The sequence below is a fragment of the Delphinus delphis genome, chromosome X (genome assembly GCF_949987515.2).
Source record: "Delphinus delphis chromosome X, mDelDel1.2, whole genome shotgun sequence".
NCBI lineage: Eukaryota > Metazoa > Chordata > Mammalia > Artiodactyla > Delphinidae > Delphinus > Delphinus delphis.
The window spans coordinates 104,787,051-104,806,592 of NC_082704.1; positions in this window are offsets into that span (position 1 = coordinate 104,787,051).

Consider the following 19,542-nt stretch of genomic DNA (forward strand, 5'->3'; position numbering starts at 1 on the left):
ATTATGCCCTCAGTTTTTTATGTCTTGCTTTTCAAAAACTGATAAAGCAAATCACTTGAATAGGTCTACACTTCTCAGAACACCATTCCACGAGTGTTTCTACAACATTGTAATTCATCATCTCTACATAATACATTGGAAAATTATCATCTACACAGAATGAGTTTGAAAACTAAAAGCCCCATGTATCTGAACCATTTATCAATGCCCTGCCAGGAACAGATACAGCTTTTCTGTCACTTGGAAGACTGAAAATTTCATAATACAACTCCTTGTGAATTTGAAATAGATTAACAAAACATTTTTTCTTCTTTTACCAAGACTAAAATTTGTTGTTCAAGCCCATATGAAAGTATCACAAGAAATAAAACATTTCTTCTTTTATTTTATGCTATACTCAGAAACAGCTTCTTGCAAAGAAAAAGTGGAGAACCACAACCCTTAAGTAATCAAGATGAGCTTGTGAAAAGCAAAAAGATACTGAAGTCTAAAAAGCAATGGATCTACCACACTGTGAACAACTCCTAAGTGTATTCGAGCAATCTTTTGAAAAAGTACCTTTTCATGTACAGCTGATGATGATCATACTCTGAAAAAGTGAAACCCCTTTTAAAAAGATACCATTTGAAAAAGTATTAAAAGCCAGAATAAAAACTGTCATAGTGTTGTTTCAAAAAGTAAGGTTATCATTCCCTTTTCCGAAAATATAAAGTTTTCTCATGATGGCCTTGGTGACATGTAAGTGATAATGCCAAGTGGCTGAGAAGTTCAATCCTAGGCAGGTCCAACTGGTAAGACTTCAACTTCGATTATTTCAGTGAGAAATAAAATCACTAAGACAAATATTCTGCAATAATAACGTATCAGTTAGCCACTGCCATAATAACACTGCATAATAAAGATCTACACAAATTTCAATGACATTCAACAATAAGCATTTATTTCTTGCTCATGCATCTATGGGATAGTTGGGTGTTACTGATAAAGGTTGGGTTCAGTTGTGATTCAAAGGTATGAGTTAGGTCCACATCTGTTCCACATAGCCTTCCTCCTTCTTGGACAAGAAGCTATCCAAAGCATATTCTTCTCATGGTGAAAGGCAAAATTAATTACATAAGCACATTTTAAATCTCTGTTTGCATCATATCCACTAACACCCCATTCACCTACACAAGTCACATGGAGAAACCCAAAGTCAAGGGGCAGGGAAGAAGTCTCTTGTCTCCCATGAGGCCATAACAAGAAGACTGAAGGATGGAGAGTAGTGATCCAATCCACCACAAACAGCATATGAACTTTATAGTACTAAACAAGATATATTCTTTTTGAAATATACAGAGCAAATAAAGACTTATGCCTTGAAAGCACTTTGTCCACCAGGAAGCCACCAGATCAGGACAGCCTATACCATTCTTTTTTTTTTTTTTTTTTTGGTACGCGGGCCTCTCACTGTTGTGGCCTCTCCCGTTGCGGAGCACAGGCTCCGGACGCGCAGGCTCAGCGGCCATGGCTCACGGGCCCAGCCGCTCCGCGGCTTGTGGGATCTTCCCGGACCGGGGCACGAACCCGTGTCCCCTGCATCGGCAGGCGGACTCTCAACCACTGCGCCACCAGGGAAGCCCCTATACCATTCTTAAAGATTATTTTGTTTAGTGCTATGAGTGCTAGTACACCAAGCAGTTCAATACAAATTATCATGATGGCATAATTTAGCCTCTATTATTTTGCCCTGTACTTTTATTTACATGTTTATAAATTCTGTTGTTCCAAAATATATTTAATGATCTCTCTAAAGTTATCTGGCTGGTATACTCTTACTACTCATATTATCTATCACTATCCCTATTAACTGAAATTTCGTAAGAATTGGTCTGTACAAAAATTAATAGTTTTTACATTCATCAGTAATTATCGTAGCATCTTACTCTTACGATACCAAATACACATTTATATTTCTACTGATGATATGATTTAAATATTTCAATATATTTGCTATGGGTTGAATTGTGCCCCAAGAAAGATGTTCAAGTTCTAAATGTGACCTTGTTTAAAATAGGGTCTTTGCAGATAATCAAGTTAAGATAGGGTCATTAGGGACTTACCTGGTGGTCCAGTGGCTAAGACTCCACGCTCCCAATGCAGGGGGCCTGGGTTTGGTACCTGCTCAGGGAACTAGATCCCACATGCCACAACTAAGAGTCTGCATGCCACAACTAAAAACACATCCCACATGCCCCGCATGCCGCAACTAAGACCCGGCACAGCCAAATAAATAAATATTTTTTTTAAAAAGATAAGGTCATTAGAGTGGGTCCTAACTCAATATAACTGGTATCCTTATTAAAAGGGAAAATTTGGACACAGGGACAGGCACTTACAGAGCAAAGACAATGTGAAGACACAGGGAAAACACCATCTACAAGTCAAGAACCACCTGAGGTTAGCAGATGTTAGGGGAGAAGCAGAGAACAGAGTCTCCCTCATAGCTCTCAAAAGGAACAACCCTGCAGACACCTTGATTTCTGATTTCTGGCCTCCAGAACTGTGAAACAAGAAATTTCTGTCCTTTAAGCCACCCAGTGTGGTACATTGTTTACAATAGCCCCAAGAAACTAATACAGTCCAGTATAAGGAGAATCTATATTCTAAATTAAATAGAACACTAGAAAGAATTCCCTGGCGGTCCAGTGGTTAGGACTCTACACTTTCACTGCCAAGGGCCCAGGTTCGGGGAACTAAGATCCCACAAGCCGCGCAGCCAAAAATAAATAAATAAAAAAAACACTAGACATTAATAATAAATCCAAATGATATACCTTTTTATCTTAGTGATGTTATATTCGTCTATTTAATGGCAATATATATGATCACATGATCAGTGATCTTGGAATGCCAGAAATGACACTGAGGTAAGCATTTAGCTATTTAGACTTCAAAAGGTCAAAAATAAAGCCATTTTGGGATAAGTACTGGAGCAGAAGATAAAAGCTAGTACATCCCTATTTATCACCATCTAATACACTATATGTTTTTACTTCTTTATTTTGTGTATGGTCTGCTTCCCTACTCCTCCTATTAATTAGAGTATAAGCACCATATGGGTAGAGATTTTTTTTCTGCTTGGCTCACCCCTGCATTCCCAGTGCTAGAACTGTGCCTGGTACATAACAGGTATTTAGTAACTATCTGTTCAAAAAATGAAATGAATCTCCAAGCAACAGTCTAATAATTAAAACTCCTCTTAATCACGCGATAGCTATTTTTTGTCATGTTTTTCACTTCTTCCCTTGGATGACCAATGATATACACAGGCTGGGCTTAATTTCTGTCCTTCTCAGAGGAAACAGGGAAACGCTAAAACAAGAACACATGCTCATTTGCCAATTCCCCAAACATAAACTGGAAAACTAGATCCACCATAAGGAAACCCCCAATAGAGTCAGTTATTTCAAAACTGTTCTTAGGCTGCAATATTCCTTGGAAAGAAATTCTTTCAGATGAACAGCAAGAACCGTAAGGTAGTTGGAAATGCACAAGCCTTGAAGTCAGACTAAACTTGGTTAGAAGCTCACTGCTACAATTTAAAAATCTCTCCGATTCCCAGGTTCCTCCTATGAAATGGAAAGAAGAGTGCTTCCTTCATAGGGTGTTGTACTGTTAAACTGGATGTATATAAAAACTCTAGCATTATGCCTGGTAAGGCGAAAGATTCAGGAACAGATGTGAGGAGTGACAGTATTATAGCCAGTTGAAGAGTGCCCAGTTCTGTCAAGACAAAATATATGGCATCAGTGAGTTCCTAAAAGTTTGCTGTGTAATTTATGGCTTTACTTAAAACTGCTGTAAGCAAAATCATTGTGAGAGCTATTTGCCTCAAAGGTCAAAGAGGAGTTATTGTTGTTGTTTTCTCCAGTTTCTAGAGACTATGAAGAGATTGCTCTATGTTGAATGGTGGCATTAGCTGAAGCAGAATTTAGCAGTTCAACACATGGTTGAGTAAAGCCTGTGGGAGAATTAGATGATAACATTTCAAGGGGAAATTGCCAGTGGACAAAAATAGCAAGGAGGCAGGGCAGTCTAGGGTTTAGCAGTAGAATTTTTAAAGAGGCAAAGCCACAGAGTCCTGTTCTTTTCAGCAAGTGTTCTTTCTCCTCTGAGAGCCAACTCTTTACCTCCAATCAGTGCTGTAAACAGCTGAAGACTTTGGCCTTTAAAAGCTACAGCAATTGCTCAGAGACAAGCTGAACTAACTAACATTTACTTCTGCATTTGTCATTTCTTCCACTCACACTCTAAGGTACAAACCCTGTCTGCCACCAGAACCAAGGATTACACAAAGCTACATTTGCAGATCTGGTATTTACCACCATAAGAGGTTCTAGGAAGAAAACAGTCTGTAGACTACAGCTCCCACTTTTACCACCTTAGAAATGAATGCTATAAACCAACAATAATTTGGAAGATGATTATCCAGTCTGAGGATGATCCTAGTCTTCCCACTGCTCACTTTCGACACTTTAATAATTTTGCCAAGTCTTCACAGAGGTTACGCATTGACCCAAAAACATGAAATTCAAATAATACATTCTGCTATTTACTAGCAGTTCCAGAAGTGTCTTTTTTTTTTTTTTTCGCTGCATTGGGTCTTCGTTGCTGCACGCAGGCTTTCTCTAGCTGTGGCAAGTGGGGCTACTCTTCGTTGCGGTGTGCAGGTTTCTCATTGCAGTGGCTTCTCTTGTTGTAGAGCACGGGCTATAGCCGTGTGGGCTTCAGTAGTTGCAGCACAGGCTCAGTAGTTGCAGCGCACGGGCTCTAGGGCATGCGGGCTTCAGTAGTTGTGTCACGCAGGCTCAGCAGTTGTGGCGCATGGGCTTAGTTGCTCCGCGGCATGTGGGATCTTCCCAGACCAGGGATCGAACCCATGTTCCCTGCATTGGCAGGTGGATTCTTAACCACTGCACCAGCAGGGAAGTCCCAGAAGTGTCTTTAATAGAGGTCATTCCTTGAGTTCTTCTTCACTCCACTTATGAATAGAGACATGACTGTTCACACCAAAAGTCAAATGTGACAATTTTACATTTGACTTCCCCTAGACCTTTAGTTGTTGGAAATGGTTTAGGACCAAGAATTGAAGCAGCTGAGCTATTACCTATAAGATTCAATTATTAAGTAGTTTAAGATTGACAGCTGCAGTATGCTTGCCCTCTAGCATGTCATGAAAAGAAACAGTCTATGCAAAGTCTCTAGCACTGGCATGGCACCTAGCAGGTACTAACTGAATATTAGTTCATGTTCACCAGTAACTTGCATCCCTCTCCCTAAATCTATCATTTAATCTTGTTCTCCACATCTACCTCTTTCAACAAATGTCCTTATTGCTGAAACAGCTAGAAGAGCCTAATGCCAGGGCCACTACGTTCTCATCTCCAATCCTTCAGAAACTCACCTGGCTTATGTACCATCTCTTGAGAGCGGGTTCTTTGCTTTCTGAAGTACCACCAAGTAATAGAATAAATTAATTTGCATTAAAATGAAAATAGTAAAATCCCAGAAGCAGGCAGAGGGGGTGTTAGTACCTCTGAACAGCGGTTAACATGCCAAGTGGGCAAGAGTTTCTTTGAACACAGGGAAAAGAGAACTGAGACAAACTTAGATTAATTATACCCACCAAGGTTTAAAGAATCGTGTACAATGATGTCTTAGAAATTAAATATATATTTCCTTAGTGAATTCACCAATACTCTGTACTCAAAGAGAATGTAAGTACCAAAGGAGAACTTCTTGTTTCCAGTAATGGTATGCAAGTTTATTCAGATAAAACTACCTTTTGAAAACAGAGGTGGAGGAAAGATGGATAAAATTGTTTTTAATCATCTTAAATCATCACCAAATTGCTTGAAGACTAAATTTTGGATGAAAGACTATCCAGAGAGATAAGAGTACTACTGGAACACCAAAGCCACTTTTGCCCAGAGGGCACTTCCCTATACAGTACTACAGAGGGGACAGAAGTCAAGGCCCAGGGGGCATCCAAGCATGGGAAATCTTACAAAAGAGGCTCCACATATTAAGCTGTGATCACGAAGAGTTACACACTCTGATCCAAAATCAACCCGTTTCCCAAGACCAGTAGATTAAAGAGAAGTCTGCCTTGGCAGAGGAAAAAATAAATAGGAAAATAATCCATGAGACATTTTGCCACAGACAGGTGCTCAAACGGATTTGCACCCGGGTGAGCCAAAGAACCTGGTCTGAGATCATCTCTGCTTGATAGTGCCTGAGCACCTGGCATAATTCAACCCAAGGCATCCCTGGAGGAGGGAACATCCATCCTAGGCTTCAAAGAACCTCACACATAATTTTTTGAGGTCAGAAACACATAAGCAGTCAAAGATGACAAGGAACACAGGAAATAAAACAATATTAACTAAAAAAAAGCATAAAAATAGACAGCAGAAACAGATGTGCACAGACTTCAGATACTGTAACTGCCAGAAATAGATATTAAAATAGCAATGCTTAAAGAAATGAATAACAAACTTGAAAATATCTGCAAGGAACAGGATGATAAAAAATGATAGAGTAGGTTAAAAAAGAACTTTTAGGGGCTTCCCTGGTGGCGCAGTGGTTGAGAGTCCGCCTGCCGATGCAGGGGACACGGGTTCGTGCCCCAGTCCGGGAGGATCCCACATGCCGCAGAGCGGCTGGGCCCGTGAGCCATGGTCGCTGAGCCTGCGCGTCCGGAGCCTGTGCTCCGCAACAGGAGAGGCCACAACAGTGAGAGGCCCGCGTATCGCAAAAAAAAAAAAAGAACTTTTAAAAACCAAGAAGTATGATTCTGAAATTTAAAACTCAATGGATGTATTTGGCAGCAGATTAGACAGAAGAAAAATGTGAACTGAAAGATATGTCAAAAATAATAAAAAGAATGAAGCACAAAAAGAAAAGAATGAAAACTAAAGAAAAGAGAGTAATAGGTATGGAATATACAGTGAGAAGGTCTAAAACATACTGGATCCAAGAGAGAGGAGAGAGAATGGAGAAGAGGCAATATTTGAAGAAATGCTGGCTGATAATTTTCCAAAACTGATGACAGAATCAAGTGCCCAGGAAATCTCAAATAGGATAAATAAAAAGAAGTCTATGCCTAGAACTATTACGATGAAATGGTAGAAAATCGAAGGCAAGAGAAAATATTTTAAGCAACCAGAAGAAAGGATGGCAGTATGCTTTAAAGGACAGAAGTCAGATCAAGAGTTGTCTTCAACACCTGAAGCCAGAGCACAGTGGAATGATATTTTCAAAGTGAAGAAAGAAAATAACTGCCCATCCAGGAAACGACAAGAAATATTTCAAGCAAAGATACAATGATTCTAACTGGAAGGTATATAATTAAAGAATGAAGATCAAAACTGAGTGGTAAACATGAGGACTAATATAACTGAACATTGATTACATAAAACATTACCAACAGGGGACTTCTCTGGTGGCGCAGTGGTTAAGAATCCACCTGCCAATGCAGGGGACATGGGTTCGATCCCCAGTGTGGAAAGGTCCCACATGCTGCGGAGCACCTAAGCCCGTGCACCACAACTACTGAGCCTGCGCTCTAGAGCCAGCGAGCCACAACTACTGAGCCCGCATGCCACAACTACTGAAGCCAGTGTGCCTAGAGCCCATGCCCCGCAACAAGAGAAGCCACCACAATGAGAAGCCCACTCACCACAACAAAGAGCACCCCCACTCGCTGCAACTAGAGAAAGCCCACGTGTAGCAATGAAGACCCAACACAGCCAAAAATAAATAAATAAAGAGATTTATTTAAAAAAAATACCAACAAAGTCAAATGACACTTAGGAAAAAAAAAGATTTCTAAATTTTAAACGCTTATATTAGAAAAGACGCAGGATTGAGAATGAATGAACTAAGCATCCATATCAAGAAGTTAGGGGAGGACCTTCAAGATGGTGGAGGAGTAAGACGCGGACATCACCTTCCTCCCACAAATACATCAAAAATACATATGCATGTAGAACAACTCCTACAGAACACCTACTGAACGCTGGCAGAAGACCTCAGACCTCCAAAAAGGCAAGAAACTCCCCACGTACCTGGGTAGGGCAAAAGAAAAAAAGAATAAACAGAGACAAAAGGATAGGGATGGGACCTGCACCAGTGGGAGGGAGCCGTGAAGGAGGAAAAGTTTCCACACACTAGAAGCCCCTTCGCGGGTGGAGATGGGGGTGGCGGAGGGGGAAGCTTCGGAACCGCAGGGGAGAGCGCAGCCACAGGGGTGCGGGGGGCAAAGCGGAGAGATTCCCACACAGAGGATCGGTGCTGACCAGCACTCACCAGCCCGAGAGGCTTGTCTGCTCACCCGCCGGGGTGGACGGGGGCTGGGAGCTGAGGCTCGGGCTTTGGTCGAATCCCAGGGAGAGGACTGGGGTTGGCTGTGTGAACACAGCCTGAATGGCGCTAGTGCAGCACAGCTAGCCAGGAAAAAGTCTGGACTTGCCTGAGAGGCAAGAGACCATTGTTTCAGAGTGCACAAGGAGAGGGGATGCAGAGAACCACCTAAACGAGCTTCAGAGACAGGTGTGAGCTGCGGCTATCAGCTCGGACCCCAGAGATGGGCATGAAACACTAATGCTGCTACAGCCACCAAGAATCCTGTGTGCAAGCACAGGTCACTATCCACAACCTTCCCACTGGGAGGCTGTGCAGCCCGCCACTGACAGGGACCTGTGATCCAGGGACAACTTCCCCGAGAGAACACATGGCATGCCCCAGGCTATTGCAACGTCACGCTGGCCTCTGCCCCCGCAGGATCACCCCACATTCCGTACCCCTCCCTCCCCCCGGCCTGAGTGAGCCAGCGCCCCCGAGTCAGCTGCTCCTTTAACCCCGTCCTGTCTGGGTGGGGAACAGATGCCTGAGGGCGACGTACACACAGAGGTGGGGCCAAAACCAGGAGCTGTGAGAACAAAGAAGAGAAAGGGAAATCTCTCCATGCGGCCTGAGGAGCAACAGATTATCCCCACAAGTTTTTATGCTGCATCTGTGGAATACCTGAATAGACAATGAATCATCCCAAAATTGCAGTGGTGGACTTAGGGAGCAACTGTAGACTTGGGGGTTGCTGTCTGTGACTGATTTGTTTTGGATTCTTATGTTTATCTTAGTTTAGTGTTTAGCGCTTCTTACCATTGGTGGATTTGTTTACTGGTTTGGTTGCTTTCTTCTTTTTTATTTAAATTTTTTTTTCATTTATTTATTATTTTTTTCTTTCTTTTTTTTCTCTCTTTTCTTCTAAGCTGTGTGGCTGACAGAGTCTTGGTGCTCCGGCCTGATGTCAGGCCTGAGCCTCTGAGGTGGGTGAGTCCAGTTCAGGACATTGGACCATCAGAGACCTCCCGGCCCCACATAATATCAAGCAGCGAGACCTCTCCCGGAGATCTCCGTCTCAACGCAAAGACCCAGCTCCACCCAATGGACATGAAACTCCACTACTGGATGCCCCATGCCAAACAACTAGCAAAACAGGAACACAACCACACCCATTAGCAGAGAGGCTGCCTAAAATCATACTAAGTTCACAGACACCCCCAAAACACACGACCAGACATGGTCCTGCCCACCAGCAACACAAGATCCAGCTCCACCCACCAGAACACAAGCACCAGTCCCCTCCACCAGGAAGCCTAAACAACCCACTGAACCAACCTCACCCACTGGGGACAGACACCAAAAACAACGGAAACTAGAAAGCTGCATCCTGCAAAAAGGAGACCTCAAACACACTTAAGTTAAACAAAATGAGAAGACAGAAATACATATCAGATGAAGGAGCAAGGTAAAAATCCACCAGACCAAACAAATGAAGAGGAAATAGGCACACTACCTGAAAAAGAATTCAGGGTAATGATAGTAAAGATGATCCAAAATCTTGGAAATAGAATCGAGAAAATACAAGAAATGTTTAAAAAGGACCTAGAAGAACTAAAGAGAAAACAAACAATGATGAACAACACAATAAATGAAATTAAAAATTCTCTAGAAGGAATCAATACCAGAATAACTGAGGCAGAAGAATGGATAACTGACCTGGAAAATAAAATAGAGGAAATAACTACTGCAGAGCAGAATAAAGAAAAAAGAATAAAAAGAATTGAGGACACTCTCAGAGACCTCTGGGACAACATTAAACGCACCAACATTCGAATTATAGGGTTCCTAGAAGAAGAAGAGAAAAAGAAAGGGTCTGAGAAAATATTTGAAGAGATTATAGTTGAAAACTTCCCTAACATGGGGAAGGAAATAGTCAATCAAGTCCAGGAAGCTCAGAAAGTCCCATACAGGATAAATCCAAGGAGAAACATGCCAACACATATTAATCAAATTATCAAAAATTAAATACAAAGAAAAAATATTAAAAGCAGCAAGGGAAAAGCAACAAATAACACACAAGGGAATCTCCATAAGGTTAACAGCTGATCTTTCAGCAGAAACTCTGCAAGGCAGAGGGGAGTGGCAGGACATATTTAAAGTGATGAAAGGGAAAAAACCTAAAACCAAGATTACTCTACCCAGCAAGGATCTCATTCAGATTCGAAGGAGAAATCAAAAGCTTTACAAAGAAGCAAAAGTTAAGAGAATTCAGCACCAACAAACCAGCTTTACAGCAAATGCTAAAGGAACTTCTCTAGGCAGGAAACACAAGAGAAGGAAAAGACCTATAATAACAAACCCAAAACAATTAAGAAAATGGTAATAGGAACATACATATTGATAATTACCTTAAATGTAAATGGATTAAATACTCCAACCAAAAGACACTGACTGGCTGAATGGATACAAAAACAAGACCCATATATGTGCTGTCTACAAGAGACCCACTTCAGACCTAGGGACATATACAGACTGAAAGTGAGGGAATGGAAAAAGATATTCCATGCAAATGGAAATCAAAGGAAAGCTGGAGTAGCAATTCTCATATGAGACAAAATAGACTTTAAAATAAAGACTATTACAAGAGACAAAGAAGGACACTATATAATGATCAAGGGATCAATCCACAGAGAAGATATAACAATTGTAAATATTTATGCACCCAACATAAGCACCTCAATTGAGCACCTCAATACATAAGGCAAATGCTAACAGCCATATAAAGGGAAATCGACAGTAACACAATAATAGTAGGGGACTTTAACCCCCCACTTTCACCAATGCACAGATCATCCAAAATGAAAGCAAATAAGGAAACACAAGTCTTAAATTACACATTGAACAAGATGGACTTAACTGATATTTATAAGACATTCCATCCAAAAACAACAGAATACACTTTCTTCTCAAGTGCTCATGGAACATTCTCCAGGACAGACGGTATCTTGGGTCACAAATCAAGCCTTGGTAAATTTAAGAAAATTGAAATCATAGCAAGTATCTTTTCTGACCATGATGCTCTGAAACTAGATATCAACTGCAGGAAAAAAACTGTAAAAAATACAAACACATGGAGGCTAAACAATATGTTACTAAATAACCAAGAGAAATCTGAAAACATCAAAGAGGAAATCAGAAAATACCTTGAAAAAATGACAATGAAAACACGACAACCCAAAACCTATGGGATGCAGCAAAAGCAGTTCTAAGAGGGAAGTTTATTGCAATACAATCCTACCTCAAGAAACAAGAAAAATCTCAAATACACAACCTAACCTTATACCTAAAGCAATTAGAGAAAGAAAACAAAAAAAAAACCCCCAAAGTTAGCAGAAGGAATGAAATCGTAAAGCTCAGATCAGAAATATATGAAAAAGAAATGAAGGAAACAATAGCAAAGATCAATAAAACTAAAACCTGGTTCTTTGAGAAGATAAACAAAATTGATAAACCATTAGCCAGACTCATCAAGAAAAAAAGGGAGGGGTTTCCCTCGTGGCACAGTGGTTGAGAGTCTGCCTGCCAATGCAGGGGACACAGGTTGGTGCCCCAGTCCGGGAAGATCCCATATGCTGCGGACCGGCTGGGCCCATGAGCCATGGCCGCTGAGCCTGCACGTCAGGAGCCTGTGCTCCACAACAGGAGAGGCCACAACAGTGAGAGGCCCACATACCGCAAAAAAAAAAAAAAAAAAAAAAAGAAAAGAAAAAAGGGAGAAGACTCAAATCAACAGAATTAGAAATGACAAAGGACAGGTAACAACTGACACTGCAGAAATACAAAGGATCATGAGAGATTACTACAAGCAACTATATGCCAATAAAATGGACAACCTGGAAGAAATGGACAAATTCTTAGAAAAGCACAACCTTCTGAGACTGAACCAGGAAGAAATAGAAAATATAAACAGACCAATTACAAGCACTGAAATTGAAACTGTGATTAAAAATTTTCCAACAGGGCTTCCCTGGTGGCACAGTGGTTGAGAGTCCACCTGCTGATGCAGGGGACACGGGTTCGTGCCCCGGTCCGGGAAGATCCCACATGCCACAGAGTGGCTGGGCCCGTGAGCCATGGCCGCTGAGCCTGCGCGTGCGGAGCCTGTGCTCCGCAACGGGAGAGCCCACAACAGTGGGAGGCCCGCGTACCGCAAAAAAAAAAAAAAAAAAAAATTTTCCAACAAACATAAGTCCAGGACCAGATGGATTCACAGGTGAATTCTATCAAACATTTAGAGAAGAGATAACACCCATCCTTCTCAAACTCTTCCAAAATATAGCACAGGGAGCAACACTCCCAAACTCATTCTACGAGGCCACCAGCACCCTGATACCAAAACCAGACAAAGATGTCACAAAAAAAGGAAACTACAGGCCAATATCACTGATGAACACAGATGCAAAAATCCTCAACAAAACACTAACAAACAGAATCCAATAGCACATTAAAAGGATCATACACCATGATCAAGTGGGGTTTATCCCAGGAATGTAAGGATTCTTCAGTATATACAAATCAGTCAATGTGATAAACCATACTAACAAACTGAAGGATAAAAACCATATGATAATCTCAATAGATACAGGAAAGGCTTTCAACATAATTCAACACCCATTTATGACAAAAACCCTCCAGAAAGTAGGCATAGAGGGAATCTACCTCAACATAATAAAGGCCATATATGACAAACCCACAGCCAACATCGTCCTCAACGGTGAAAAACTGAAACCATTTCCTCTAAGATCAGGAACAAGACAAGGTTGCCCACTCTCACCGCTATTACTCAACATAGTGTTGGAAACTTTAGCCACAGCAATCAGAGAAGAAAAAGAAATAAAAGGAATCCAAATCGGAAAAGAAGAAGTAAAACTGTCACTGTCTGCAGATGACATGATACTATACATAGAGAATCCTAAAGATGCTACCAGAACACTACTATAGCTAATCAATGAATTTGGTAAAGTAGCAGGATACAAAATTAATGCACAGAAATCTTTTGCATTCCTATACACTGATGATGAAAAATCTGATAGACAAATTAAGGAAACGCTCCCATTTACCACTGCAACAAAAAGAATAAAATACCTAGGAATAAACCTACCTAAGGGGGCAAAAGATTTGTATGCAGAAAACTAGAGGACACTGAATAAAGAAATTAAAGATGATACAAACAGATGGAGAAATATACTATGCTCTTGGATTGGAAAAATCAACATTGTGAAAATAACTCTTCTATCCAAAGCAATCTACAGATTCAATGCAATCCCTATCAAACTACCAATGGCATTTTTCACAGAACTAGAACAAAAAATTTCACAATCTGTATGGAAACACAAAAGACCCCGAATAGCCAAAGCAATCTTGAGAAAGAAAAACGGAGCTAGAGGAATTAGGCTCCCTGACTTCAGACTATACTATAAAGCTACAGTAATCAAGACAGTATGGTACTGGCAAAAGAACAGAAATATAGATAAATGGAATAGGATAGAAAGCCCAGAGATAAACCCATGAGCATATTGTCTCCTTAAAACCCATGCACATATGGTCTCCTTATTTTTGATAAAGGAGGCAAGAATATACAGTAGAGAAAAGACAGCCTCTTCAATAAGTGGTGCTGGGAAAACTGGACAGCTACATGTAAAAGAATGAAATTAGAACACTCCCTAACATCATACACAAAAATAAACTCATAATGGATTAAAGACCTAAATGTAAGGCGAGGCACTATAAAACTCTTAGAGGAAAACATAGGCAGAACACTCTATGACATAAATCACAGCAAGATCCTTTTTGACCCACCTCCTAGAGAAATGGAAATAAAAAGAAGAACAAATGGGACCTAATAAAACTTAAAAGCTTTTGCACAGCAAAGGAAACCATAAACAAGACGAAAAGACAACACTCAGAATGGGAGAAAACAGTTGCAAATGAAGCCACAGACAAAGGATTAATCTCAAAAATATACAAGCAGCTCACGCAGCTCAATATCAGAAAAACAAACAACCCATTCCACAAATGGGCAGAAGACCTAAATAGACATTTCTCCAAAGAAGACATAGAGATTGCCAACAAACACATGAAACGATGCTCAACATCACTAATCATTAGAGAAATGCAAATCAAAACCACAATGAGGTATCACCTCACACCCATCATAATGGCCATCATCAAAAAGTCTACAAACAATAAATGCTGGAGACGGTGTGGAGAAAAGGGAACCCTCTTGCACTGCTGGTGGGAATGTAAATTGATAGAGCCACTATGGAGAACAGTATGGAGGTTCCTTAAAAAACTAAAAATACAACTACCATATGACCCAGTAATCCCACTACTGGGCATATACCCTGAGAAAACCATAATTCAAAAAGAGTCATGTACCACAATGTTCACTGCAGCACTATTTACAATAGCCAGGACATGGAAGCAACCTAAGTGTCCATCAGCAGTGAATGGATAAAGAAGATGTGGCACATATATACAATGGAATATTACTCAGCCATAAAAAGAAATGAAATTGAGTTATTTGCAGTGTGGTGGATGGACCTAGAGTCTGTCACACAGAGTGAAGTAAGTCAGAAAGTGAAAAACAAATACTGTATGCTAACACATATATATGGAATCTAAAAAAAAATTTTAAAAAGGAAATGGTTATGAAGAACCTATTGGCAGAACAGGAATAAAGATGCAGACGTAGAGGATGGACTTGAGGACACGGGGAGGGGGAAGGGTAAGCTGGGATGAAGTGAGAGAGTGGTATGGACATATATACACTACCAAATGTAAAATAGATAGCTAGTGGGAAGCAGCTGCATAGCACAATGAGATCAGCTCGGTGCTCTGTGACCACCTACAAGGGTGGGAGGGAGGGGATATGGGGATATATGTATACATATAGCTGATTCACTTTGTTAGACAGCAGAAACTAACACATTATAAAGCAAGTATACTCCAATAAAGATGTAAAAAAAAAATAGAAAAAAACGCAGCACAATATAACCAAAGAAAGAAGGATGAAGAAAACAATAAAGAGGTGAAATTAATGAAAGAGAAAACAAATATGTAATGGATAGGAATAATAAACCCAAAAGTTGACTTTTCAAAAGTCTAATAAAATTGATAAGCCCTAGCGAGGCTCACAAGTAAAAAGAGAGAAAACACAAATATCCAAAGTCACATATGAAAAAATGACCATGACTAGAGTTTCTGCAGACATTTTGAAAAGACAGTAAGAGGGTATTAAGAACATTTGCAATTTAAATAGGTAAATTCCTAGGAAAAAAATGTAACATCAAGTTGACTTAATAAAATCTGAAAAGTCCTATAATAATTAAAGAACCTGAGTCTGTAGTCAAAAAGTTCTTACAAAGAAAACGCAAGGGCCAAATCTCCTCATTGGTGAGTTCTGTAAGATAGTCAATGAAGAAAGATTCCAATTTCACACAAATTCTTCCAGGGAAAAGGTAATAAAGGAGAACTACCCCACCTAATTTTATGTGTCTAGGATAATTCGATTAAAAAAATGAAAAAAAATTATGGACAATTTCACTCAGGAACTCATGCAAATATCCCATAGAAAACAGATCAAACCGAATCCAGCAGAATATGAAAGAAATAATACAACATGACCGATTGAGTTTATTCCTGGAATGCTGGAAAAGTTTAATATTAGAAAAGCAACTAATGTAACTTACTGTATTACCAGATTACATTTTACTGAGCACACTAGTTGGCACATTAAGGCAAGAAAAATAAATAAAAGGAATAAAGATGAGAGAGGAAAAAACTGCTATTTGTTGCAAAAGACATGATTATGTCAAAAGCAAATGCAAAATTATTCATACTATTAGGATAATAAGATAATTTAGCAAAGTTGTTATATATAAAAATTAACATGCCAAAAATACATGATATAGAAATTAAATTGGGTTTCTACATGACACAACAAGCATTTCAATCATATTTTGAAATGATACCATTTTTGACAAATCAAAAACTATCGAACACCTTAGAATAAATCTATCAAAAGATGTGTAGGATTGTTATGGGGAAAAATATAAATGTTATGGAAAGATTTTAAAGAACTTTATAAATTGAGAGATACCACGTTTATGGTTTAGAAGACTTAGTACTTTAAAATCAATTTACTTGGACTTCCCTGGTGGCACAGTGGTTAAGAATCCACCTCCCAGGCTTCCCTGGTGGCGCAGTGGTTGAGAGTCCGCCTGTCGATGCAGGGGATACGGGTTCGCAGTCCGGTCCGGGAAGATCCCACATGCCGCAGAGCGGCTGGGCCCATGAGCCACGGCCGCTGAGCCTGCGCATCCGGAGCCTGTGCTCCGCAACGGGAGAGGCCACAACAGTGAAAGGCCTGCATACAGCAAAAAAAAAAAAAAAAAAAAAAGAATCCACCTCCCAATGCAGGGGACATGGGTTTGAGCCCCGGTCCAGGAAGATTCCACATGCTGCAGAGCAACTAAGCCCATGCACCACAACTACTGAGCCTGCACTCTAGAGCCCGGGAGCCACAACTACTGAGCCCACGTGCCACAACTACTGAAGCCTGTGCACCTAGAGCCCGTGCTCCACAACAAGAGAAGCCACTGCAATGAGAAGCCCGTGCACCGCAACAAAGAGTAGCCCCCACTTGCCGCAACTAGAGAAAAGCCCACACGCAGCAACGAAGACCCAATGCAGCCAAAAATAAATAAAGAAATAAATAGATTTATTTTTAAAATATCGGTTTACTTGAATTTGATCTATATATTCAATGCAATCCCAATCAAAATCCCAACAGATTTTTATTTTTTTATTATTTTTTATTATATTATATTTATTATATATTATTATATTATATATTTTTTATTTTTTTTACGAGATATCAAAATATGTTATAAAGTTATTAGTAGTCAAGACATAGAGACCAGTGCAACAGAGTGTAGAAAAATCAACCCACATATGTATGTTCACTTAATATATGAGGGGAGAGCACTGCATAGAGGTGTGGAAACAGTGCTCCACATCACTAATCATCAAAGAAATGCAAAACAAAACCTCAGTGGTACTGAGGCATGTGACTCTGTACATGGCAAAAAAATGAATTTGGACCTTGAGCTAACATATGCAAAAAAAAAAATCAATTCCAGGTGACCCAAAAACCTAAATGTGAAAGTCAAAGGTTTTTAGAAAATAATGTAGAAAAATATCCTCGTGATCTCAGTGTAGGAAAGAATTTATGATGACAAAATGTATTATCCATAATGAATTGGACTACATCAAAATTAAAAACTTTTGTGCTTGAAAGGATGGCATCAAGAAAGTGAAAAAGTAACACATAGAATGGGAGAAAATATTTGCAAAATCATATATCTAATAAGAGACTTGATCCAGTCTATAGAAAGAACTCTTACAAGACAATAACAAGACAACCCAATTTTTTAAGTGGGAGTAGATTCTGAACAGACATTTCTCCATAGAACATATATAAATGGCCAATAAGTACATGAAAAGATCCTCAAGATCATTAGTCATTAAGGAAAATCAAATCAAAATCACAATAAACTACTTCACTCCCACTAAGACGGCTATAATAAAAAAGGGGGGGGAGATTAACAAATATTGGTGAGAATACAGAAAAACTGGAACCCTCATACATTGCTGATGAGAATGTAAAATGGTGCAGCCATTGTGGAAAAGTTTGGCAATTCCTCAAAAGGTTAAATACAGCATTACCATAAGACCCAGCAATTCTACTGAAAATAGAAATATATGTCCACACGAAAATGTGTATATGAATGTTCACAGCAGCACAGTTCACAGCAGCCAAAAAGTAGAAACAATCCAACCGTGTATCAAATGACAAATGGATAAAGAAAATGGGATATACTGAAAATTATAAGGTACTGATGAAAGTAATTAAAGGAGACACAAACAAATGGAAAGACACCCTGTATTCACAGATTAGAAGAATTAATATTGTTAAAATGTCCTTACTACCCAAAGTGATGTACAGATTTAATGCAGTCCCGATCAAAATTCCAATGGTGGACTTCCCTGGTGGCACAGTGGTTAAGAATCCTCCTGCCAATGCTGGGGACATGGGTTCTATCCCTGGTCTGGGAAGATCCCATATGCCACGGAGCAACTAAGCCCGTGAGCCACAACTACTGAGCCTGTGCTCTAGCGCCCGTGAACCACAACTACTGAGCCCATGTGCCACAACTACTGAAGCCTGTGTGCCTAGAGCCCATGCTCTGCAACAAGAGAAGCCACCACAATGAGAAGCCTGTGCACCACAACAAAGAGTAGCCCCTGCTCGCGACAACTAGAGAAAGCCCACGCGCAGCAACGAAGACCCAACGCAGCCAAAAAATAAAAATAAATTAAAAAAATTTTTTAAATTCCAGTGGCATTTTTTACAGAATTAGTAAAAAACAATCCTAAAGTTCATATGAAACCACAAAAGACTGTGATTAGCCAAAGAAATTTTGAACAAGAAGAAGAAAGCTGGAGGGAGACATTACACTTCCTGATTTCAAAATATATTGCAAAGCTATAGTAATTAAAACAGTATGGTGCTGCTATAAAAACAGACATATAGACCAATGGAACAGAAAAGAAAGCCCAGAAATAAACCCATGCATACATGGTCAACTCATCATCAACAAGGGTAACAAGAATGCACAGTGGGGAAAAGGATAATAAATGGTGCTGAGAAAATTAGATATCTACATGCAAAATAAGGAAATTGGATCCTTATCTTAAACACCATACAAAAAAAAAACTCAAAATGTATTAAAGACTTAAACCTAAGACCTGAAAATATAAAACACTTAGAAGAAAACATAGTGAAAAAGCTTCTTGATATTGGTCTTGGTAAAGATACCTTGGATATGACCCAAAAGCACAGGCAACAAAAGTAAAAATAGGGGGCTTCCCTGGTGGCGCAGTGGTTGAGAGTCCACCTGCCAATGCAGGGGACACGGGTTCATGCCCCGGTCTGGGAAGATCCTACATGTCGCGGGGTGGCTGGGCCCATGAGCCATGGCCGCTGAGCCTGCGCGTCCAGAGCCTGTGCTCCACAACGGGAGAGGCCAC